The sequence below is a fragment of the Peromyscus californicus genome, unplaced genomic scaffold (assembly GCF_007827085.1).
Source record: "Peromyscus californicus insignis strain IS unplaced genomic scaffold, ASM782708v3 Scaffold_22__1_contigs__length_63687245, whole genome shotgun sequence".
NCBI lineage: Eukaryota > Metazoa > Chordata > Mammalia > Rodentia > Cricetidae > Peromyscus > Peromyscus californicus.
In genome coordinates, this window is record NW_026294525.1 from 3,511,448 (window position 1) to 3,536,769 (window position 25,322).

Sequence of the window (25,322 nt, forward strand, 5' to 3'; positions counted from 1 at the left end):
AAAACACTGTTGCCCACCCTCCCAACCCCTGTTAGTCTGGGTACCCTGACCCAAATCAAATTTAGATTGAAAAATTATTAGCAGCCAACCTTGCCTAAGGACTTACAGACATGACAAGTTAATCCACCTGATAAATCTTTAAATGAACAGGTTGTAAAATGCAGGGATGAGCCCTAACATACTTTTGTTGAGAAATAGACAGACATAAGAGGTAGAGAGAAAGTTAAGACCCAGATGAAATGTGTGGTCATTTGAATGTAATTGGCCCCCATAAGCTCATGGGGGACATGGCATTATAAGGAGGTGTGGCTTTGTTGGAGTAGGTGTGGCCTTGTTGGAGGAAGTGTGTCACTGTGGAGGCAGGCTTTGAGGTCTCATAGATGCTCAAGCCATACTCAGTGTCTCAGACCACTTCCTGTTGCCTGATGATCAAGATGTAGCTCCTCCTCCACTCAGTTCCTCCTCCAGCACCATGTCTGCCTACATGCCGCCATGTCCTGCCATGATGATTGTTCAGGTGGAAGCGCCACCTCAGCTGCCCCTCCCCATCTCTCTCTCTCTCCCTCCAAACTCTGCCTCATCTCAGAAGACCTGCCAAATGGTGGCTCCTCCCACAGAGATGCACAAGACCACTCCTACAGGGTATTGAAACTGCCCCCCAGAGAACAGACAAGTGGTTTTTTGGTCTCTTCTCCTTGTCTCCTCTCTGGCAGCTGGAAAATCACCTGAAAGTGTTTCACTCATTCAACCTGGACTTTTTCTTGATTCGGTTTGATTTGGTTTGATTTGGATTACTGTGTTGGTGGGGAGGCTCAACACCAGGGTGTGGAAACCTTTCATTGATAATGGACTGGACCTCTGAAACTGTAAGTCACCCATGAAATGTCTTCCTTTGTAAGAGTTGCCATGGTCATGGCTTCTCTTCACAGTAACAGAAACCCTAACGAAGACGGCATGTAAGGCAGTACCCTCAAGATGACTCAGCCAACGAGGAAGAGGTGGAAGGGGCCTGCTTCAGGGTTATAAAAACCATTCTTTGGTGGGGACACTTCAGACCAGTCTACTCACAGCTGATAGACATGTGACTTGCTTGCACTCGATGCTTTAATTGAGAACATGCCTGCTTCAGAACCCCGTGGACACAGTTTCATTCCTCTTGGGTAGATGTTGGGGTATGGGTGTCTGGCTGTACATTACTGCCAAGGGCTTTTGAATGTGGGTTTATGACCACAGTCTGCACACATGGGCCTTGCTTTTAATTAAATCTCATGACTCCTGCCTTATAATTGGGACATTTAGACCATCTATGTTCCCTGTGATGGTTGATGTGGTTTCTTGAAAAAGCTTTTTTTGTTTTGGAGACAGAATCTCTCTACGTGGCCCCGGTGGTCCCAGAATTTATGTTAATCCCAGCACCAGGAAGGCTGAGATTAAGTGTGAGCCACCACACCTGGCTCTTGCTAATGCTTTTACTTGTCCTATCTGTCCTTTGTCCCTTTTGTCTTGCCATGTTGGATGGACTACACTTTCATGACCACGGTGTATGTGGCCTTTGGCTCTGCACTTACCCTCCTGCGGCAGAGACTGGCTTTCCCTCCCCTGAGATGGAGGGGCAGTGGGGAAATCTTTGCTCATAGCTGGATCAGGCGCCTCCTGTTTTCCCAGCAGCTTCTGTTTCCCGTGAGACGTCAGTGTCAGCAGGGATGGGTCCTGCCGTGTTCCTTGGGGCTCTGTCATCTTCTCGTCATTGTTCAGTACCTGACAGCTAGTGCGGCCGTGGACAGAGCTGGAGAGCCCAGGCAGACCCTGGTGTCCAGCCCTAGGCATCCAAACTGACTCCTCAGCCAATTCTTTCCCTGTAGGAATTCATAAAAGCTCTCTGCTGCATTCTTTCAATCTTCTTTCATGGCCACAGCGCTTTCATCTACGCTTGTCAGATGCTGTGCAAGAAGCAAGGGGCGGACGGTATAATGCTCACAGATGGAGGAGGAACCAGGCGGACTGCATTTATACTTCATTTTCACCTCCTTTATGTAAAAATGATGTTCAAGCGAAGGATAGAGCAGTGACTCAGGGACTCAAACAGAAAACAAAAGGAGACCTGCGAGGAGACGGCTAAGGCTGGAGGTAACTTGTGTGCCACCCTGAAGAGAGAAGGACTGAGAGATGGAGGGAGGAGGGGGGAGAGCTAACGAGGCGGAGAGAACCCAGAGAGAGAGACCTTGGGCTTTTCTAATGGGAAAGGGACTCAGTCTCAGGAGCTAGTTGATGAGCTGCTGATCCGTGTGCAGTTTTAGTTTAGAAATAAAAGATGTTTCAGAATATCTGGGAAAGCAAGGTGAGAGCAGTGACTTACACAAGAAAGAAAGAGACCACCTCAGATTGGACTCTTCTGTTGAAAACGCCTCTATCTCCTTACACAAGGATGGGGAGAAGCCTATGGGAAAAAATGCCCTCAAGTGATGGTAAGTGACTGAACAAGCCTGCTGATAGGCTGATAGGCCAATGCCATCTCCAAAGATCTGTGGTGTTTGTGTGTGTGTGTGTGTGTGTGTGTGTGTGTGTGTGTGTGTGTGTGTATGTGTGTCCGTCCGTGTGTGTCTGTGTGTGTCCGTGTCCATCCATCCCAGCGCTGAGGTTCCAGCCGAGGGCCATTCAAGTGCTAGCCAGCACTCTACCCCTGAGCTACAAGGCTCCCCAGTCTCTGTATGTGGATCATTCTTCCTTTTCTCCCTTCTCCTCCTCTTTCCCCCTCTGTGTTCTCTACTAGAGTTAACCGAGGCCCTCCCATTTCCTGACTCCTCCCTTGGGGCGGACTCACACCTGTGGAGTGAGCTGTGCCGCTGCAGGAATTTAAAATTGAAATCGACCTGGGAATGGTGGTGTACAGCCATGGTTCCAGGGGTGGTAGGGGTAGGAGGATAGGTAGTTCAAAGCCAGCCTTGACTACATTTGAGGTTGCATGGGAAACATGAGACACTATCTCAAACATAATTAGATAAAGAAAAGATAAAGTCTATAGCAACACAAAACCTTCTCTCGACTGTGAGCTGGTTATGAATGAAGCAAAGCTCCATGTTGAATCTCTGTGATTGGGACCAAGTCTGTATCATGAAAAGTCACTTCTAGGCCCAGATAAGTGCCTTCCTCAAATTGCTTCCGCCAATATTGGGGTGGGAGGGTGGGGGGTGGGGGACTCCAAAACTTCCAGAAACTCCAGGACTCCTAGTGGAGGGCTGATGCCAAAATAAGGCCACGGAGAGGCGTCTTCCACAGAAAGCTTTGCTTCCCTGGCCTTCCCTGGCCACCCAGAACAGCTGGTGCCCACAGCTGGCTGGGTGAGCCACAGACCAGCCCAGGAACTCCTAAACACAAGGGGATGGAGATTTTATTTTCACCACGGTCCCTTTAACACAGAGTTAGATATTTGGGGCCAGAGATATTAAGCAAGAAGGTGGATTGTGAGAAGTATTTTGAAATACTGTCATACCCTCAAGCCACCAACCACAGAAGTGGCAAGTATTTAATGTTTTTAAAGTTTTCTTAAACATTTTGCAAATCTCTGTGGAAAAATATTCCCATGTGTCTCGCTTTTGGCTCTGACTGTCCCGCTGTTACCAAGCAGGAAGTTCAGTTTATATATCAAGAGAAGTGGCCGAGTGAGCAGGGTTTGGTGCTCCTGCGGTCTGCAAGTCAACAGAAGCGTGTGTTGGTTGGTTTTAATTGACAGCTTGAAATAATCTGGCATCACCTGAGTAGGGAGTTTCCCCCAGGAACTTGTCTAGATTAGGTTGGCCCGTGGACATGCTTACTGGGGATTTTCTTAGGTGGGTGAGGGGCATCAGTTTTAGGGTTGGGCCGTGGGTTAAATGAAAAGGAGAGGTCTGTCCGTGTGCTGGCATGCATACACTAGCTCACTGCTCTCTGCTCCCGATGTGACTTCTTCAAGTTCCTGGCACCTTGATGACAAGGACGGACTGTAACCTGGATCTGTGAGCCAAATAACCCCTTTCTCACTTTAGTCACGGTGTTTTTGTTTGTTTGTTTTGTTTTGTTTTTCGAGACAGGGTTTCTCTGTGTAGCCCTGGCTGTCCTGGAACTCTGTAGACCAGGCTGGCCTCGAACTTTTAGAGATATGCCTGCCTCTGCCTCCCGAGTGCTGAAATCAAAGAGTGTTTTATCACATCAATAGAATCAAGAAGATGGCAAGCATGTATCACAAGCCAAGAGGAAACCACATGACCTTTGAACTGGGAAGGCCAAGCTGAGAGCAGAAGTCCTAGAAGTCCTTAAACTAGAGCAGGCCACTGATGTAGAAATCCAGGTGGGAACAGAGGTCCCTTTTGTGTGAAGAATTCTGACCAAATTCATCAGTCACTGAAGTACCTTAGAGATGTTTCAATACACAGAACAATTCAGAGGGAGCAGAGGGGTAGGGTGGCTGGCTCAGTGCTACCATGTTCTTTTAGAACAATGCTTTTTATTAAAAAAGGCCTCATAAAATTAATTCCTCAGTCCCTATCTTTCTCACCAATCCTTCTCACGCCTGTCCACAGCCACCTGGGAACTGACAGAAAGCTCATGAAGGCTTGGCACCCTCAAAGAGATTTCTTCAGGGCCCGACACTGAGGACGGGGTTTGTTTCTGGAACCACACTCTCCAGTCTCGGCCCTTTGCACTGCGCAGTTGTCCCAGCATCTATAAGGCTTTTCCTGAAGTTTTCTGGGAGGAGTTCTGGCGGCCTATGCGCAGATATGCTTTTCACATTATTCACATTGCTGGAGGATCCAGCCGTGGAATGAGATATGGTGACTGCCCCTGGGAACTTGTGATCAAGACCCATTACAGTCTCAAGCTGAAGGGGCATGGTTCCTGTGCAGGATCTTAGAAACTCCCCACCCCCCTCAAAATAATAGAATCACATGGTGTCATATTCAATCACATACTGTCAGGATGTTGAAAAGATCGTATTTTAAAATAATGAGCATGGAGAAACTGGTGATTCAATAAGTTTAACAGTTGTTAATGTTCTTGCAATAGGAATTAGACAACAAATATATTACATGTGTTTATAATGTAATGCCATGGTAAGCTTGAAATGAAACCAACTGCAAGTCCCATGTGGCATGTAACACAGCTTGGTATTTAAAATCTCCTCATCCAGGACGAAGTCACATTCCAGCGCCAGATGTGCATGATGCTATTTAAAACACTGTCTTCAGCTGCATGCACGCCACACACGGTATACGAGGTGTCTCGGTCCAGCTCACCCTCCTGGTAGTGTTCCCAGCAGATGCCTGAATTCATGCAGAATCTCTTGCATCTCCTGCGTTTAATGACGGTCTGAGAATTGGAAGCATGTTCTGCTCAGCTGCCCACATTCTTCTGTGATGGGAAATTGTTTATGCCTTGCCATGATGGGATGAACGCAGAACGTCATCAAGCACACCTTGCTGTCTCTGGTGCACAGGGCTTTCTTCTGCGAAATTCCATCTGGACTACCTGAGCCCTTCAGGTGGGTGCTGTGGGAAGGATCCTCCACAGAAACTGGACTCTCTCCAGGCACTCACACTCTGCTTGGGAAGACCTGAAGCGGACACATCGAGTACCCTAGGACAGCAGGGAGTTCACTACAAAACTCATCTGTGAAGAGCTGGGGGATGGCAGTCATTACAGGAGCTGTCTGTGTCAGGAGGACAGCTTTGGGAGGCTCCTGTAGGGGGATCTCCAGCTTCATCCCAGCAGTTTGTGGGGTATGTGGAGGTGCTGGGTCCTTCAGCTGACCTGGGGAAATGCAGGGCAGGAGGGAGCACACATCCTGGAAACACCTTGGCCAGGGATCCCATTTGGGAAGCTCAGAGTCAGAGAGTGTCAGGAGGACTGGGAGAAGAGAGAAAAGACACTTTTTAAATTACTATTTTTTTTTAAGAGTTGTGTTAAAAAATAGATTTTTTTTCAACATTCTTTGAGAGCTGCTTAGTAAGGACAGGAGATAGATTATTTACTTATTTAGTTTTTTTGTCTTTGTTTTGTTTTAAAGACAGGGTCTCTCTATGTAGGTCTGGTTGTCTTGGAACTCGCTCTGTAGACCAGGTTGACCTCAAATCCACAGAGCTCTGCCTGGCCTGCCTCTGCCTCCTGAATGCTAGGATTAAAGGCTCTGGCCACCATGCCAGACTTTACTTACTTATTTTTTAAAAATCAGTTGTCTTTAGCTCTATTGAGGTACAAATGACAGAGTGTTGGCTATTTGAAGGGTCAGGATGATGGCTTGAGGTGTAACACTCAGTGAAATGAATTGCACAATCAGGCTGACCTGCAGCTGTTGACTGGAGTCCAGTGACATCATGGGGCCAGAAAGATGCCCTCTCAGACTCCTAGAAAGCGCCCCTTCCTCCTGTGAGCTTGGTGGGTTCAGATGCAGACAGGGGTGCAGATGCGGGATGCAGCTGTGGATGCAGATGCGGATGCAGGATGCAGATGCTCACCGCATCAAAGTAGGTGCTAATCTCTTTCACTTTTACATCCTTTTCAGCACCTAACACAGCTCAGCGGGTGAGCATTGGCTAGATGGAGAAGGGGCAGGAAGGAAAGGGGGCAGGGGAGATGGGGAGAGGGGTTTGTGGTCATGTAGAACTCTGTATTAGTTACTTTTCTCCTTGTTGTGACAAAATGCCCGACAAAAGCAGTTCACAGGAAGAAGGATTATTTTGGCTCACAGGCTGAGGGTCTAGACCAGTGGTTCTCAACCTTCCTGATGCTGTGACCCTTTAACACAATTCCTCATGCTTTGGTGACCTCCCCCCACCCCCACCCCGTCAACGTAAAATTATCTTGTTGATACCTCTTAACTGTAAGTTTGCAACTGTTTAGAATCGTAATGTAAATATCTGATATGCAGAATATCTGATACGTGACCCCTATGAAAGGGTCGTTTGACCCCCAAAGAGGTCATAACCAACAGGTTGAGTGTTGATGGTCTTATCCTTCACGGCAAGAAAAAAATGGTGGCAGGAGTAGCTGTGGTGGCCCCAGAGGCTGGTCAGAAAGGCTGGTGCTAGGCTGGTCTTCTCCTTTCATTAATCCCAAACCCTAGACCCTGGCTCATGGGATGGCGCCACTAACATCAGTGAAGACTTTCTGAAGATTGCCTCATGGAGGTGTGCCTCCCAGGTGGTTCTAAATCCTGTCCAGTGGATTAACCCTCACAGTAGTGGGCAGCAGCAAGATGTTTGCTGGCCCCCAGTGCTGTCTGGTCACCTCAGCAATGGAGATCCATGGAGCACCCACAGTGCTGAGGGGGACTCCCTAAGGGAGCACCCACAGTGCTGAGGGGGACTCCCTCAGGGAGCACCACTGTGCTGAGGGAGACTCCCTCAGGGAGCACCACTGTGCTGAGGGGGACTCCCTCAGGGAGCACCACTGTGCTGAGGGGGACTCCCTCAGGGAGCACCCACAGTGCTGAGGGGGACTCCCTCAGGGAGCACCACTGTGCTGAGGGGGACTCCCTCAGGGAACACCACAGTGCTGAGGGGGACTCCCTCAGGGAGCACCACAGTGCTGAGGGGGACTCCCTCAGGGAGCACCCACAGTGCTGAGGGGGACTCCCTCAGGGAGCACCCACAGTGCTGAGGGGGACTCCCTCAGGGAGCACCCACAGTGCTGAGGGGGACTCCCTCAGGGAGCACCCACTGTGCTGAGGGGGACTCCCTCAGGGAGCACCCACTGTGCTGAGGGGGACTCCCTCAGGGAGCACCACTGTGCTGAGGGGGACTCCCTCAGGGAGCACCACTGTGCTGAGGGGGACTCCCTCAGGGAGCACCTGCAGGCTTTGCTTTCAGCTGCTTTGTTACAGCATCAATGGGGTTGACTGCAAATTGTTCCAAGGATTCACTCTACTCAGAAAGCTGAAGTCAGAGGCTGGGGGACCATTGTCCTCTTGTTCCCTACTATGATCAGGTGTTCTGATTCACTGTCATCTGGTGCACACTTTGACATGAGTCTGAACACACACTGCTCCATTATCCTCTGGGTAGAGTAGCCTGCGATGCGCTAATGTCCTGTCAGCTAGAGAGCAATGATTAGGAGTGCAGAGGTGACTTTGCAGCTGACCTTCAGGCCACCTCAGACCCTGCCTGGTACATGCTGGCTTCCTTTCATCCAGCACTGGTCTTTAAAAAGTGAACTGCACAACCTTCGCTTTCTCCTAATACTATAGCTAATCACAGTGACCTGAAGTCGGTCCACATTTGGGTAGGGTTCATGGGAAATTGGCAATGTGTTTTACCCATAAGCCCTCCTTCTGGCCTGCAGATTAGAAGGTTAATTGAGATTTCTGTATGTAGGTCCTAAAGTGCTAATAATGCATTCTAGGCCTACATCTTTCCAAGCTGGCCTGAGATTAATTGACACTCTGAAGGTAAAGCCTCTGTGTTCTGGATGAATTACAGGGCAAGAGCCCTCCTGATAAACCCTGAAGGATGCAGATGACAGGTATGAAGGATTCTGCTGGCACTGGGGACAACCAGGTGAGTACATCCTGAATCCAGCCTTATCAGTACTGATTGTTCTCATCCTCAAACATTTGTGAACGATTTTGCATAGATTTCAGTTTCTACTTTGAGTGGGCTGTGCATGATGTCAGAATAAGTGAGAGTTTATTTTTAGAAACAGATCACTTAGGTGCAAGTGGGTTGTTTTCCAAAAATCAGGCATTTGGTAGAGTGGCAAATGGTGTGGATGGACATACGTCCATATCTTCTCAGGAGATGTTCTTTCTGTCATTGCTCTCATTTCCCTGACTCTGAGCAGTGGGCTCTTCCTCTGGCATGGCCTGCTATAGGGTGGGGGAGAACAGTGGTCAGGCTGAGGCTCTGGTCAGTCCCAGATCAAAGGTCAGCCTGCTGGTGATACCGGCCCCATTATGAAAACCTCCAATCTCTGTGGGACCCCAGCTGGGAGACTGGCTCCCACATTTTACAACAGGGTACTCTTGAGGAGAGAAGTCTAAAAGATATTAGATAGAAGGATAGAGGGGAGAGAAACAGAAACACAGGATAGCCTCGGGAGGGCCTGGATCATTATCCACCAGCCCCTTCTGTCTCTTCCAAGGACTATTTATAGGAATACCAAGGGGTGGAGCAAAAGACCTCCCCCTAGCTCATCCAAGTGTAGACCCTTCCAATCTCCTGGTAACCATGCACATGGTCAGGCAATCCTCTAATGCAGCCCTGTTGGGCAAAGCAAGCTCAGATCTCACTAGGAAACCTTTGTGGGCCTCCACAAATCTCTACTAACTTTCCTACAGGTTAAAGCTATTGGAGTTTTGTGGAACTCATGTGGAAACAGATGCATGGTTCACAGGAGGCTCACTCCAAAGCAGAGTGCTGCCTCTGGGGATGGTGGGTGGTGGTGATGATAATAGTAGTGAAATTTATATGATGCTGGTGATGACAGCGTGGTGATGATGATATTGATGAGGATGATGGTGCTGCTGCTGACGATGAGAAATGATTATGGTGATGGTGACCGTGGTGATAGTGCTGGTTATGTGGTGATGGTAATGAGGGTGACTATGGCAATGATAATGGTGGTGATGATGGTAGTGATGGCTAAGTGATGATCATGATGGTGACTATGACGATAATGATGGTGATGGTAGTGATGGCTAAGTGATGGTCATGATGGTGACTATGACGATGATGATGGTGATGTCAGTGATGGCTGTGTAAAGGTGGTGGTGATGATAGTGATGGTGAGAATGGAGACGGTAATGATAGTGATGGTGCATTTAACCTCGGTAAAGACTTTGAATTAGAACAACATATTATTTTGATCTGTACATTTTTTAATCATTATATCTGTCCAACTATTCCCTTTAAGAGAATTCCTTTGACATTCTTACGCCCATTTTCAATTTCATTTTCCATGAACACTTGCCATTTGTTTGAGACTTTGGGGTTCCTGCTGTGATTTTACTTTTCTTTGACTCTGTATGTTTCTTTTAAAATCAATCCTAAATTACTAGAATTTCTGAGGTTGAGCTGGGCGTCGGCAGTGCACACTTTTAATCCCAGCAGGATTTAATCCCAGGAGGGTCTCTGTGAGTTCGAGGCCAGCCTGGTCTACAGAGTGAGATCCAGGACAGGCACCAAAACTACACAGAGAAACCCTGTCTCGAAAAACCGAAAAAAAAAATTCTGAGGTCACCGTGAGCTCAGTTAGTGGGTATTTACATCCTGAGGGATGCATGTAGGAAATGGGTTCATCCTGAGGAGTCTGAATGGCCCATCGTTGATCTTGGCTTTTGAAGCTGACCTGTCCTATGAAATGGTTGAGTGTGAACCTCTTCGTCCAGGCCTCCTTGGGATCCCACACCAGCTGCCTGCTTGGGTGTTTCACTGTTGTTGAAAACCATTGGCACTAGTGCGGGGTGCAGATTCTTCTCGTACGGGGCATGTCCCAAGCCAGAGTCACCCCAGCTCTCTCCTTTCTTCTCTTGCGCCCCCCCCCCCCACACACACACAAGGTACTCATGATCTTCCCACCACTGGTCCACTCTGCCAGAAACCTCACAGCACGTCCGTGGTGTAGTGATGATGCAGCTTCTACCGACTGCATCCTGGGGAAAGCATCGTTTCATCTTTATGAAAAATGATTTGTCCATTACTAAAGGAAATGTGAAGATGAAAAACCATCACGGGACAGTTTATTTACAGTCCATCTCTTTGCACTTGTTCCTGGCCCACTGTCCTTCACTGTCTCACTCTGTGAGCAGCAGATGTGAGCCATGGCCCTCCTGGTTCCCACCCAGAGCCTGGTTCATTTGCCCACACAGTTTGACAAAACAAGGTCATGTGCATCTCAGAGCTGAGGCCTGAGAGCTTTGCAGCCTTCTAGCCAATGTGGAGCCCTGAGGCCTCTGTGTCTTAAAGAAGTATAGGAGGGAAGAGGAGGCGGGAGGTGACTGAGAGGAGTGGCCCTCAGCAGAGTCCAGGAACTGCAATGCACTTTGGGAGATAGCGCCTAGCTGTGGCATAGACCGCCAGGCTTCTGGTGACTTCTTACGGAAAAAAAAAAAATTAACTGAAACATAATCAGAACCATTTCTCTCTCTCTGTGAACTCCAACTCCTCTTTATGGTTTCCACAGTCAATGGCCAAGTAGCATGGCCCATGTCCCCCAGAATATCCTGAAGCAGAGACTTCCTGTTCTCTCCTACCCACCTTCCCTATAGGTAGAGAGTCAAAGAACAGGGGGACTGGTGAAGCTTCAGAAGAACATAGCCTGGATGCTCTGCGTGTTGCTATTCCCTATCATTCCAGGAAATATTAAAAGGGGCCTGCAGAAATAGAGAGCATGACAAGGCAAAAATATGTAATTGAGGGAGACCGGAATGAAGGACAAATAAGAACACGGAAGGCGATGAGGGAGATATTGTCACCTTAAAACCAGCTCCTGAGCCAGGGGTATTGCTTCTGAAGAGTTCCGAGGGCACTGCTGGAGGGGGAGGGGAGGGTGGGGGATGGGCGGGTGGCAAGGGGGATGGAGGGGAAGGGGAGGGAGGGGAGGAAGGAGAGAGGAAAACACCCGTCCCATTAGAGCTCCAAAACAGGCGGCAAACATTTGTATGGGAATGCCTTTATTTTTGCTTGGCTGTCTTCCCCTTCATTTTGTTTCAGGGTTTTTTGTTGTTGTTGTTGCTGTTGTTTTGAGACAGCATCTCCCTCTGTAACCCAGGTTACTTTCCTGCTCAGGGTGGCTCCCCAGCCTGAGCCTCCCCAGTGCTCGGGTCACAGGTGGGAGCCGCCATTCTGCGTGTGTTTAAAGAGTTGTTTGCATTTTGTGAGTGTTTGCCATAGGCATGCTGTGTGCCCCATGTGTGCCCGGTGCCCTCAGAGGCTAGCGGAGGGCATGGGTTCCTGGCACTGGAGTTACAAAAGCTCGAGAGCCACCCGTCCTGTGGGTGTTGGGGGCTGCACCCAGGCAGGCTCTCTGCAAAAGCGCCAGTGCTCTTGACCACTGTGCTCTCTCCCCAGAACCCTTCCTTGTGTTTTTACTCAATTTGACATGAGGTTATAGACACCAGAAGTTGTGTTTTAACAGTTAGCATCTGCTATCACACGTAAAATAAGCGGGGCGTCTTAAATGTACTGCTGGAGCTTCCTGACCGACAGCTGACCTTGGGGCGGACACCATCTAGACCCGTTTCTGGTGTAAAGGCAGATGATGAGCAGGACCACGGGCTGGCGGGTGACGAGAGATGCTCAGTGACACCAACCTGGCGCAGTCTGCGGCCATCTCCACTTCTGCACACTCGGTCTAAGGCTCCCTTGTGGGGAGCCACCTAGGTGACATCATGTGTATGCCGCTTCTTCTGCTGCTGTCTCATCCCCTTCCTCCCAGTCACTGAGTGATTTCGCTGTCCCTATCGCTGGGCAGAAAACATCATTAGGGAGAGCTATGTCTATTCTTTTTCTAAAAAAAAGAGATTTATTTATTTCTTATGTGTACAGTATTCTGTCTGCATGTACGCCTGCAGGCCAGAATAGGGTGGAAGTGGGGACTAGGTCTCATTATAAATGGTTATGAGTCACTCTGTGGGTGCTGGGAATTGAACCCAGGTCCCCTAGAAGAGCATTCAGTGCTCTTAACCTCTGAGCCATCTCTCCAGCCCCACTATGTCTATTCTTTAGAAAAGCAGACATGCAGGCAAAACACCTGTGTGTCAGATAGGAGCCATCATTTTGAATTCAGTTACATAGAACTTCAGTCACTATCCGAACAGCTGGATGTAATCGTGTGTTCTTCCCTTTGGCCTTTCCAGGTATGGTACACAGGTGTTGACAGGTAAACTGAGATACAGTTCAAATCCAAGGTCAGTTGTCCCAATGTTTTATCCTGTCATCTGTGACCTGTACTATTCAAAGATTCTCTGAAATGTTGCCTGCTTGTTGCTGAGTTGTGTGTGGTCACCTGAGCTGGTGACAGCTGTCCTTGGGCCTCTGTTAGAGTGGCCACTGGCTTTGGATGTCTCCCAAGGGCTCACATGCTGAAAGCCTGGTCTCCATGGTGGTGGTACTGATGTGGTGGAAACGTCAAGACTAGGGCCATGTGGAGGAGTCATGGGGACACTGGCCACGGAAGGGACTAGTTCTCACAGACCAGGGCTACCTCTATCTAGATGTTATGAAAGAGCAGACAATCTCCACCACTTCTCTGGCTTCCCGTCTCAAGTAAGTGACTGCTCGGAATGCGCTTCTGTCATTATGTCATCCACCATGACATCAGAGCTCCATTGGAGCCAGCCCATGATGATGCCATGTTTTAAATCTTCTGAAGTAGATAAATAAACCTCTTTTGAGCTGGGCAGAGGTGGCGCAAACCTTCAATCTCAGCACTCGGAAGGCTGAGGTAGGCAGATCTCTATGAGTCTGAGGCCAGCGTGGTGTACAGAGCTAGTTCCAGGACAGCCAGGACTACACAGAGAAACCCCATTTCAGAAAAACAAAACAAAACAAAAACCCCTCTTTTGTTGACATATTACCCAGACTTGACTATTTTATTACAAAATATTCAACAAAAGCTGGACAAATGCAGTGACTTAACCACCGTAAGAAAACACCGTGGTTGGCCAGGAAGGATATGTTTTTTCACTTATCACCATCTGCAGAACTGGAGCGGCGCACAGCTGCTGTTGTGCCATCGTTAACACGCAGCATGCTTTTTCTTTCCTACCGGCATGCTCCTCTATTTTGGATCAGGGCTGGTCCAGGTGAGCAGTGGAGCGGGAATAGGGTGGATGCAACTGGATTTAGGCAGCAAAGGCTCCTGATTCTGCCCTTCACCTCTTAGATTGGCACTCCAAAACGTGGCCACCATGCATACAGACACTTGGCAACCTCAGGAGGGACCCCATGGAGAGTGAGGTTCTGCCAGTGACCAGGGCCAGCTTGCTAGCCGTGAGCAGGGATTGCCTCACCAGTGGGCCTTCCAGTCCCTGTCAGTCCTGCAGGTGGTCACAGCCCTGGCTGACATCCAGGCCCACTCTGCTAGACCCGACCTGTAGAGTTAAAGACTATTAAGGTTTAAGGCCATCGAGTTTGGGGTCACTTGTCACACAGCAGTAGGTAACTAGTACGACATTGAACTAGTGCCCTTTGGACTTTAACATTAACTGAACCAACATAAAAGCACCGTACAAATGCCCCAGTGGGCCATCTTTGCCACGGTCATTTCCCAAGACGAGGGAGTTGAAAGAAACCTTTGACTCTCTCATCTTGTAAGAGTTTAGAAAAATGTTTCTCTTTTCCAGGCGTACAGGGAAGGGCTAGTTCAGGGCAAGGAGGACATCAGAGAAACACCTCGAACAGATGGGTCTAGGCTCATGATAAACACAGAGTGGAGCCAATTTTTCAAGGGAGGCAAATTGCTAGACGCGTGTTTACCCTCATTTATCTGCCTTGAAATTTGGCCCCAGTTATGAAAACTAGGAGGCAAAGAAGGAACTGCACAGAGAACACAGGGCCCCAAGGCAAGTGTTGGCTGTTGGGCTGTTACTTGAGAACCTGAGTGTTGTCATGGTCACTGGGTTTTGTTATCTCAAAACTTAGAGGAGTGCAAATCCCAGCCAATCACAACAGACCTGACGGAGAAGCCTTTGACTCACCCCAGGATGGAAAAGCTGCAGGAAGCAGGTGGCTTCCACACTCTGCTCTGAGCCCACCAGTCCCTGGGTGGCCAGGAGGGTGGGGCCCATCCCACTCCTCACAGCACCCAGGGTGGGCTTCTGGAGGGAACAGCTCATGGTGATATTTGCTCGTATTTAATCAGTTTGCAGGTCCACACTTGCCATTCAAGACCTTGCCACACCAATCCTTCAGCAAATATTCCAGGAAGAGGGACCTGGTCCTTCACTGTCACCTCCCCAGATCCTGTCACATCTACTCCCACCTGAAGGCAGGCCATGGGCACTCAGCCACTGCCAGTCCAGGGAGGTGTCTGCGGATGACGAGAGCAGTCAGCTCTGCCCCTACAGGGTCCACCTCAGCTCTTAATAACCATGACTCTGCAGCCAAGTTGAGCTTAACTGCTCTGCAAGACTCCTACTCCCCAGGGCCTGTGCTGGGAGCCAGGAGGGCCATGGGTCTTTGGCCCCAAGGTTTCCCAGTTCACTGCCTTTCCGCCTGGGCAGTGGCCCTGACAGGGTGTGTCATCCCTGTCATGGGCAGTGAGGCTTGCTTTTGTCTCTCAGAGCCCTTCATGCTAACTGTGCCTCTGGTCTGAGCTGCAACCTCCTTGCTCTGACTTTGCCATCTGTATGCAGAACTCAGCACTGGGAATTGCAAGGGAAGCCTGTGCAGTCTGCAGCCTGATCGCGCAATCAGCAACGCAACTCGCAGCTTTCAGGTCATTGCCCGGCTTTGCAAGACCAAAGTCAGCTGACTGACCTATACAGCATCTCAAGAGGCAAGAGATGTCATTTTCTCGCCCGAGGCAAAAGTCCGGTGGGAAGAGATTCTAGGGTACCAGAAAGTGCCGTGGGATGTTCTGTATGTTCAATGTGTTGCTCTGATTGGTTAATAAATAAAACACTGATTGGCCAGTAGCCAGGCAGGAAGTATAGGCAGGACAAGGAGAGAGGAGAATTCTGGGAAGTGAAAGGCTGAGGCAGAGAGATGCTGCCAGCCACTGCCATGAGTACCAACATGTGAGATACTGGTAAGTCATGAGCCATGTAGCAAGGTATAGATTTATAGAAATGGATTAATTTAAGATGCAATAACTAGTTAACAAGAAGCCTGCTGCGGCCATACAGTTTGTAACCAGTATAAGTCTCTGTGTGTTTACTTGGTCGGGTCTGAGCAGCTGTGGGACTGGCTGGTGAGAGAGATTTGTCCTGACTATGGGCCAGGCAGGAAAACTCTAGCTACAAGAAAGCATCCTTGAAATAATTTCCCACAACCCACACATCTGACGCCAACTCTCTCGGCCCTACAGTCCACCATGTCATCCATCCCCTGATGTCTGTCCCTTTCCACCTGTCTTAGTTAGGGTTTTCACTGCTGTGATAAAACATGACAAAAAATATTGAGAGAGGAAAGGTTTTATTTGTCTTACACACTCTGATCACAGTCCATCACGAAGGGGATGTGGGGCAGGAACTCAAGGCAGGAACCTGGAGGCAAGAACTAAGGCAGAAGCCGTGAAAGAATGCTGCTTCCTGACTCGCTTTCTACAGATTACTCAGCCTGATTTCTTGTACAGCTCAAGCCCACCTGCCCAGGGAAAGCACCAGCCACAATGGGCTGGACCCTCCCACATTAATCATTAATCAAGAAAACGCCCTCTGTGTTTCCCACAGGCCAGTCCCCACAGAGGATCATGGGCCATGTCTCGGAGGGTCAGTGAGGTGGTCAGCCTGAGTGACAGCTCGTACTTTGACCAGATGGTGAAGTTGGTGGGCCAGGGCGTGTTCCGGCCTAAGAGGTGACAACTAAGGAGGCAGGTGCCAGACAGTGGGATTGAGGCCAGAACGCCCCAGTTCTCACTCCTGCTCTGAGACGATTCCAGAAGACCTGCGGGAGCGGAGAGCCCAGAATGAGGAGCTCTCTCTGGCCCGTGTTCACTCCCTGGCTGGGTCTGCATCTCGCCTGCTGTGTGACCTGTCAGCAATCCGTGCCTGTTGTTTGTCCACCTCTGTGTGTCTGTCCACCTAGAAACAAGTGTCGTTAGTCAGTCACACGTCAGGCGATCTAGTGTTTGCGTGTGGAGTGCAAGTGCTCACAATACAGTGTGTTGGAGGTAGTGAGAGCGTCATGTCTGCGGCAGGCACTACCCCCTCCCCCTAAACACACTCACCTCATTTCCCCCGTGGGAATGGCGGTGGTATTGATGACAATGTGTCAATGGCAGCTGACAGACTGTCGGCCCTGCTGGTGTAGGCACTTTGCATGCCAGTTATTAAGATTTTATTTTATTTTTTTTTTATCAACATGGGACTACACTGTGTAGCCCATGTTGGCCTCAAACTCTCGATTCTCCTGTCACAGCCTTAGAATGATCGGGATTAGGTTTGTAGGCCTTACAAATCCTACAGAAGTTCCTGTTTTGAGGGCTTCCCATCCTCCACACAGCAAGTCAGCAGAAGTGGAGCCTTTGGAAGTTAACTGGATATGGAGAGCCTGACCTCAGGAATGGCTTTAGTTCATACATGTACTCAGGACTCAATGGCATGAAAGAGATACTTTGGTAAAAACAGTTCTTTCTTTCCTTGGTCTGGCTACTGTGAAGTGGACAGTTTGTTTACCAGGCATTTCCTGCTAGGATGGTCTGCTTCTCCATAGGCTGAACACATGGAAAACAGCCACCCATGGGCTGTGAACTCTGAAACAGTGAGCGGAGATAAAACTTCTTTTCCTTATCACTTGGTTAACTCAGGTATTTTGTCCCAGCAATGGAAATCTAATGTGGAGCAGTGGAGCTAATGCTGGAGTGTCCTTGATAGCATGTGGTTCACAGGCCTTTCAATGTGTTTGTGGGAAGCATTTGGAGAAGTGTGGAGATGCTGGCTGCTGGAGAGTCTCGAGAATGTTCTAAACGGAGCTTAGTGGACATTGTGATAGAGACTTGACCAGAGTGATGACCAAGTTTGGATGGGCCTCAGGATTCTGATAGGAGGTGGAATAGAGAGTACCCCTGGTGTAATACATCCTGAAAGTGCATACACACACACACACACATACACACACACACACACACACCTCTCACACACACACCTCTCTCACACACACCTCTCTCTCACACACACTTTCTGTGTCTCTCTCTGTCTCTCTCACGCACACTCTTTCCCTCTCTCTTTTACATACACACATACTCTCTCTCACACACATGCTGTCACTCACACACTCTCTCACACACACACACTCTCTCACATACCCACATTCTCTCTGTGTGTCTCTCTCTCTGTGTCTCTCTCTCTGTTTCTATCTCTCTATCTCTCTCTCTCCCCCCCCCCACACACACACACACTCTCACACACACACTCTCACTCCCACACACACAGTCTCTCTGTCTCTCTCTCTCTGTGTATCTCTCTCTGTTTCTGTTTCTCTCTACCTCTATCTCTCTCTCTCTGTCTCTCTCTGTCTCTGTCTCTGTCTCTCTCTCTCACACACACATACTCTGTCTCTGTCTTTGTCTCTCTCTCTCTTACACATGTACACACACACACTGTCTATTCCCTGAGAGCCCATGAGGTTGAATTTAAAGGAGCCTAAGAGTGCGGTTTAGAGAGGAGTGTTTGCTAAAGAGATTGGTGACATCATAAAGAAGCCAAGAGCTTTACACCAGGACAACTGGAAAGATGCTATGAGGGCATCTCAGGGATCTACAAGACCCTACCATCAGAGCAACAGGTGTACACATGAACCGGAGCTTCGATGCCTGGGAGCTGGGGTCCCCTAAACACCGGTAATCTGCCAAATATGATAGGCTTTGGGTTTGGCATTTGTTAGGTGAGGTCCCTGTGACAGAGCACTTCTTGGTGTTGGTCTGTGTCGGAAGGGGCTGCCTTCTCACATGGAACATTTATACTTCTTTTTCCCAAAACACACCCTCCTTCTGCCCCAGATCTGACTTGTTCTCTGAAGGACACATGCCTGGCTAGGACATAGAGAGGTGACCCTGTCCCATAGATCTAAAAAGGGAAAATGTCACAGCAGGGAGAATGAACATCTTGTATGACACAGTTAAGGAACACAGCAGGACGGACCAGCGACTTCTCAGCGACTCTGGGATCCAACCCATGCCACGTCCACAGGAATTCATCAAGTTACCATGCTTGCCTCTGTGGAAATGAGACAAGCTGATGACACCTAGTGTTCTCACTGGTCCTTCTGAAAATGCTGCTGGATCCAGAAGGACCTGAAGTCCACACTCAGGTTCTGCATTTTTCCTCCCTTCAAGTACCTTAGAGCTTGTTTCCTTCAAAGACACTTTTAATGACTTGGTGGTGTGTGGTGGTATTGTGTTCCCCAAAATATTGTGTACCCTAATAAATTTATCTGGGGTCAGAGAACAGACAGCCACCAGATACAGAGGCTAGAAAATGGTGGCTCTCACACCTTTAATCCTAGCATTCCAGCGGCAGAAATTCATCTGGGATCTCTGTAAGTTCAAGGCCACATTGGAAACTGTAGCTAGAGTTTTCCTGCCTGGCCCACAGTCAGGACAAATCTCTCTCACCTGCCAGTCCCACAGCCGCTCAGACCCAACCAAGTAAACAATGAAAGCAAGCACACTTTATGCATTATGATTCTCTAGCAAAACATTCCTTCAGAAATGAGGAAGACATTAAGAAACTCCCGGAGATGAACACTGAGTGAAGGGATTTCAGATGAGATGAAAGGGGATGACCCAGGAATTCAGACTCTCGAGAGGAGATGAAGAACTTCCATACAGGCGACTCCACCCACAGTTAGAAAGGATGAACTTTGTTTCCTCCGAAATGGGAGAGACGTCATGTCACAAGCCCCCAAACAGCAGCGTCATGACTCAAGTGCACAGAGATGTCTCTTTGTGACACCAGTCCCTGGAGCTGTCGGGCAGGGTTGTGAGAGCAGCATTCTGCCTGTTAGTAAGAGGCATGAGTTCACATAGGAGTGCTGAGGTTCTTAGTACTCCCAGCGTAATCTCCATGGTGACACAGAAAAAAACTAGAATCACACAGAGAAGAGAGAAACTCAAGCATTTCTTCACTAAAAAATCAACTAAAATCAAAAGACGATAATCAGGGAATGAGAGACAAAGGCTGTAAGGCTAATGGAGGACACAGCAAATGCCTCCTCAGTGATTGCTGCATCCTCTCTCTCTCTCTCTCTCTCTCTCTCTCTCTCTCTCTCTCTCCTCTCTCTTTCCACAGACAGAGGTTGGCAGGATGTATAGAAAACGTGACCTGAGTCCATGCCATGTGCAAGGCTCACTTTGGCGAGCAAAGGTCCAAAGGTGGAACAGACATGTGAGGACCAGATGCTCTGTGCACACTGTGACCAGAAGGAACAGGGCCGCTGTGCTGACACAGACGAAATAGACTGTGAGCCACAGTCAGGTCACAGGACCCAGGGTGCTGTGTCCTTCCTGAACACCAGTGCTTTCCGCAGGCTGGAGCCAGCTGCCAGCGCCATGCACCAGGCTGAGCTGCACAGTGGCTGACATGGCAGTTTAAGATTTGTCTCACTCAGTCGGAGAACACTGCAGGCACTTAGTCAAGCCAGGTCCAGACACAGAAAACTGCTCAAGGTGCAGTATATTTTAAAATATGCTTAGATGCAGAAGAAAGAAAAGAAAGTGAGTATAGGTAGTCATAGAAAAAAACAGTTTAAAAATAATAAAGTCTTTAAAGAGAGAATAAAGTAATATAAAAACAATAAGCCACATTAAGATGGGAAATACAGAGTGTCTGAATCCTGTGTGGTACTTTGTTGAATTTGAATTTTTTTAAATGCTAATGTGCAAAAAACACTAGCTGCTGAGAGACAGTGGATTATGGAAACTGCTAAATTACACCAACCTGTATATTTTAAGAATGTCTTGACTTCAAAATGGAATTCAGAAAATATGTTGTGTTTGGCGAGAGATTATGACTTTGTTTCCACAGGAAACAAAAAGTTATGGTTCTCTTCAAAATTAATAAAGATCAGCTTTGATCAGGGGAGACCTCCTGAAAATCTTGGCTACAGACATGAAAAAAGAAACCAAGGAAGACTACAGGACAGGTGATGTATATGCTGATCCCTCTACTATGGGAATAGCTCTGAGACTGGATGAGACATGATAAATCTTGTTGACTACAGAGTCCTCATGACTTATTATTACATGTCATCCTTTCATGTGGCATGGATAGAGGTTTGGTTATTCAGTCCAAATGGACTTATAACATTGATAAATGTGCTTACCTGCTCAAACATAGAACAAAAAATCATGTTAACTGAGTTGTGCATACTGCTCATTCCATACTTGTGTTAATGCAGATATATATGTTACCTTTAAAAGTGTGTGTGTTTTCAGAAAGAAAAAAAGGACCAATCACCAATAAAGACAAGTAGCCCAGGTGATCCAGCTTCTCAGAATGCCTCTGTTGCAGTTTCCTCAAAATTCTGCATCTAGAACAACTTCAAAGTTGCTAGCTGAGACGGTTCAGTCTCAGACTATACAGCCAAGACTTGAGATAAGCTCTACACTTTCCCACCACACAGAGACTAAACAAATAATGTAACTAGCTCTCCTAGGACTTGACCATTATCTCAAATCTCTCAGGGTCTCCTAAAGTTCCCATTGCCCCCAGACAACAGGAAGCAGTCTAGAGAAAATGATGCCCACATTCCCATGAGGTGAGATGGGTGGTTTTTGGTCATTCAGTGAGTTATGGATGTTTATCATCATTGGGGGGCTTAGTTACAAGTTGTTATTGGCCATGGTCAGGGAAAAAAGGTGAACATAGGAGATTTGGTTCAGAGATCGCTTTCTGAAGAGAAAAAAGGGAGATATGGTGTAGAAATGATGGGATAAAAGGGTGGATTGTTGAGTCTACTTTTGAACAACCACTAGTCTCAAATATTTTACATTGGTACAGATTTTTGTATATTGATACAAACTTAAGGTTATTTTTGTTATTCTATATATATTTTTTGCTCTTGTTTAAGGTATTGTACCTATGCACCTCATTTAACAATGCAATGTAAATTTCTAGTCCTTAAAAGCTATTTAGGATAATAAAGAAATACAAGTAAGTAGTTCATCATCTATAACAATCAAATGCTGTGGATATCACTCTGTATAAATAAAACACTGATTGGCCAGTAGCCAGGCAGGAAGTATAGGCGGGACAAGCAGAGAAGAGAATTCTGGGAAGTGGAAGGCTGAGGCAGGGAGATACTGCCAGCCGCCGCCATGACAAGAAAGATGTAAGGTACCGGTAAGCCACGAGCCATGTGGCAAAGTATAGATTAATAGAAGTGGGTTAATTTAAGATAGAAGAACTAGAGAGCAAGAAGCCTGAGCCATTAGGCCAAACAGTTTAAATAATATAAGCATCTGTGTGTTTATTTTATAAGTGGGTTGTCAGACTGCCGGGGCTTGGCGGGAGCTGGAGAGAAAACTCCAGCTACAATCAAACTTATAGTCATGTTAGGTATATTTTCAAGGTCAAAGAGAGATATATTTTAAATAGATAAATGGTCTTCAAACACTTCAAAGATCTACATACTATGGCATTAACATGTTTTAATAGTATATGGCTTTTCATGACAGTGAAACACATGTGCTCCTGGCAGCACCAATTTACTTCAAAAAAAGATGATGGGCATTGAAGAACCACCATATGGAGTTTGCTTTTATTGTGGCAAAGTTAGCCACTGGGCAAGAAACTGCTCTTGCCTCGACTGCTTACAGTATGCTGTCCAAACAAGCAGGACACAAAAGAAGGTAACTGCCAAACTTTGCCAAGACAAGGTAGGGTAGTCCTTAAAAATTCCTGCTTCACAGAAAAGTCTGTCAGATATTTTAGGCCTGTAGGCTGGAGATGGATGCCCAACATTGCTGAGGAACCTTGAGTGACTGTCCAGGCAGCCAGCTGTTTCTGTCATTTCTATAGTTTTAGAAGTTGTTTGCTCCTCACTTCCTGTTTACTCAGGTAATATTATATCCTTCTTGGGTCTCTGATGGAGTTGACGACCAGATAGTTATAGTTACTGCTTTCCTTGTTACCAAATTCAAAAAAGAAACTTACACAAGAGGTATAAAGTATACAAGGTTGAGAGACATAAAAGCTTAAATTGTTCACCTAAGAAAATATCTTTAGGTCTTAAAAGATAGTTTTAGGATGGTAATACAAGTTATAATAGAAAATGGTTCAGATATAAAACTTTAAATTCTTTAAGATAAGATAGATAATAGAGTATTTTCTCTGAATATGCCAAATACAAATGGACTGAACATTGTGAATGTAATTCTTACCTGATAATTGTTCTTATTGTATATAGTTTTACTATATTACAGTTTAAGCCTTTCCTTTTTATTTAGACAAAAAGGGGGAAATATTGTGGAGTATTTGTACACTGTGTGAAGATACATTGCTGTGACTAATTTAATAAAGAGCTGGACAGCTAATAGCTAGGCAGGAGGTATAGTCGGGATTTCCAGGCAGACAGAGGAAGTAGGAGGAGATAATCAAGGTGCAGAGGAGACACCAAATATGTTGTTATTTGTGAGATGGCAGCCCAAAGAAAAATCTGTCTACATAGCAGAACAGGAAGGAGATGAGGACAAAAATCAGGGCAGGCAGGAGAAGCTAGGAGGCTTACTTGGGAGTCTTCAAATCAGCTGGACTCGTCCTTCTTCTTCCTGCTCTTCTGGGAGTCTAGACAGACTTCTCCAGATCACCAGACTGACTCCCCCTGTGGGAGCAAAGCCTCACCCCCACTCCGTACACACCTGCAAACACAGCTCTCTTCCTCAGGCCTAGAGAGGAGTGCTGGAGACAGTCATGCCCAGTAAGCTGTGCTGGTGAGGGTGCACTTCTCTGCTACCATTCAGGTTCACGGAGAATACACTGTGGACCTGCAGATGGAAGAGGAAGGCCTTTCAGTCAGCATTTCAGCTGGGTGGGGCTGTCAAGGAACCAAGACACTCCACAGTGTCACCCAATGGGCCAAGAAACAGCATGTGTTCTCTTGACTCTTTTTGGTATGAGTATATATGCATGTGTGTATAGCATATATGTGTGTAGAGTGAGGTATATGTACATATGTGTACAAATGGTATGTCTGTGTGTGATGTGTAGTTATGTATGTGATATATGTGTGTGGTGTGCATGTGTGTACATGTATGCCTGACTTGATGTGTGGATTTATGAGTGCTGTATGAATGTGGTGTATGTATGGTATACGTATATGTTTGTGTATTTTGTGTGTTTTTATTTGCTCAGAAACATGTGGTGGGCCCTGTCAGTTCTCACACTAGCTACAGACAGGAAATGGACAGCCCTGGGAGTCTAAGCATCCAGACATAAAGGGATGGGCCTGCAAAATGAAGAGTCTGGCCAGAAACACCCTTAAAGCTCCTAATGAAGAACATTCCCATTCCAAAGGCAGCAAGGGCAAAACAAAAGAAAACCAGAAAACACACTGCCTTTCACCACATGAGAATTCTCCCACGGCAAGGACCCTGAACCCCCAGATCTGTAAGTCCCCACTGCCTGCACTGGAGGCAGCTTCACTCCCCTGCTGAAAGCTGGGGTATTCCAGCTTCTCACTACCTGTAATCGGTTTGTTCTCTGCCTCTGCTGGAACTGCCCACAACTGCATCTCAATTGCCAAACCTGTGGACCGACCCACAAGAGCCAAGGAACTGTGAAGCTTCTTGCCTTCCACTTCACCCAGCTGTAATCTCCGCCTTTGCATGAGAACAAGGGTGGAAAGAGAGCAGGGTGGAAGACTTTGGTGAGGAGGGATGGGTGCTGGCAGACTGCTCTGCGCGTGGTGAACTGTCCCCATGAGCACGTCCTCACCCTGATGCGCAGTGATGTGGAAAGGGCTCCACAGCTGTGTGAAGGCAAGCATCTGGGATGAGAGATTATCTTGGGGTGGGGGTGGGTGGGGCAACAGGATCACAAGCATCCAAATAACAAGAACAAGAGGGTCAGGTAGAAGTAAAGAATGCGGCGTGGGGTATGGCTCCGTGGCACATCACTGCTGTGATAAAATGCCTGGGAAAAACCCCCGATGGAAGGAAGGGTCTGTTTTGCCTGCCTCACGGTTTGAGGGGATACACCCAGTCCATCACGGTGAGAAGGCGGGGTGGCAGGAGCGTAAAGTGGTGGATCAGATTGTGACCGTGGTCACAAAGCGGAGCGGGTAGAGTGCTGGTGCTCTTCTCTTCTTCTTCCCCTCCCCCTCCAGTGTGGGACCCCAGACCACAGAGTGCTGCATTCATTCGGGGCGGCATTCATGGGCGGGGGGCGGCATGGGTCTCTCCTCATCAGTTAAGGCTCTCTGGAGACAACCCACAGACATGCGCAGAAGTGTGTCTCTTAGGTGATCCCATATACAGTCAGTTGACCGTCCCATTTTCTATGGCCAATAGAGAACAGGAAAAAGAGGAGAGAAAGGGGGAGGGAGGGAGGGAGGGAGGGAGAGAGAGAGAGAGAGAGAGAGAGAGAGAGAGAGAGAGAGAGAGAGAGAGAGAGAGAGAGAGAGAGAGCATTAAAGCAAGAAGAGAAAGTGATGTTAGGAGAGTCCACAAGTCCAAAGCTTCCGAGAGCTTCT

At 47.7% G+C, this 25,322-nt stretch overlaps 1 long non-coding RNA gene across 1 annotated transcript; it reads left to right on the forward strand.

The window, feature by feature from the left end:
- Positions 1-1,681: 1,681 nt before the first annotated feature.
- Positions 1,682-24,608, forward strand: LOC128118262 (uncharacterized). The gene is made up of 4 exons (XR_008221086.1): positions 1,682-2,465; positions 5,165-5,753; positions 8,451-8,528; positions 14,833-24,608. It is a non-coding gene; the product is annotated as an uncharacterized LOC128118262 (long non-coding RNA).
- Positions 24,609-25,322: the final 714 nt, after the last annotated feature.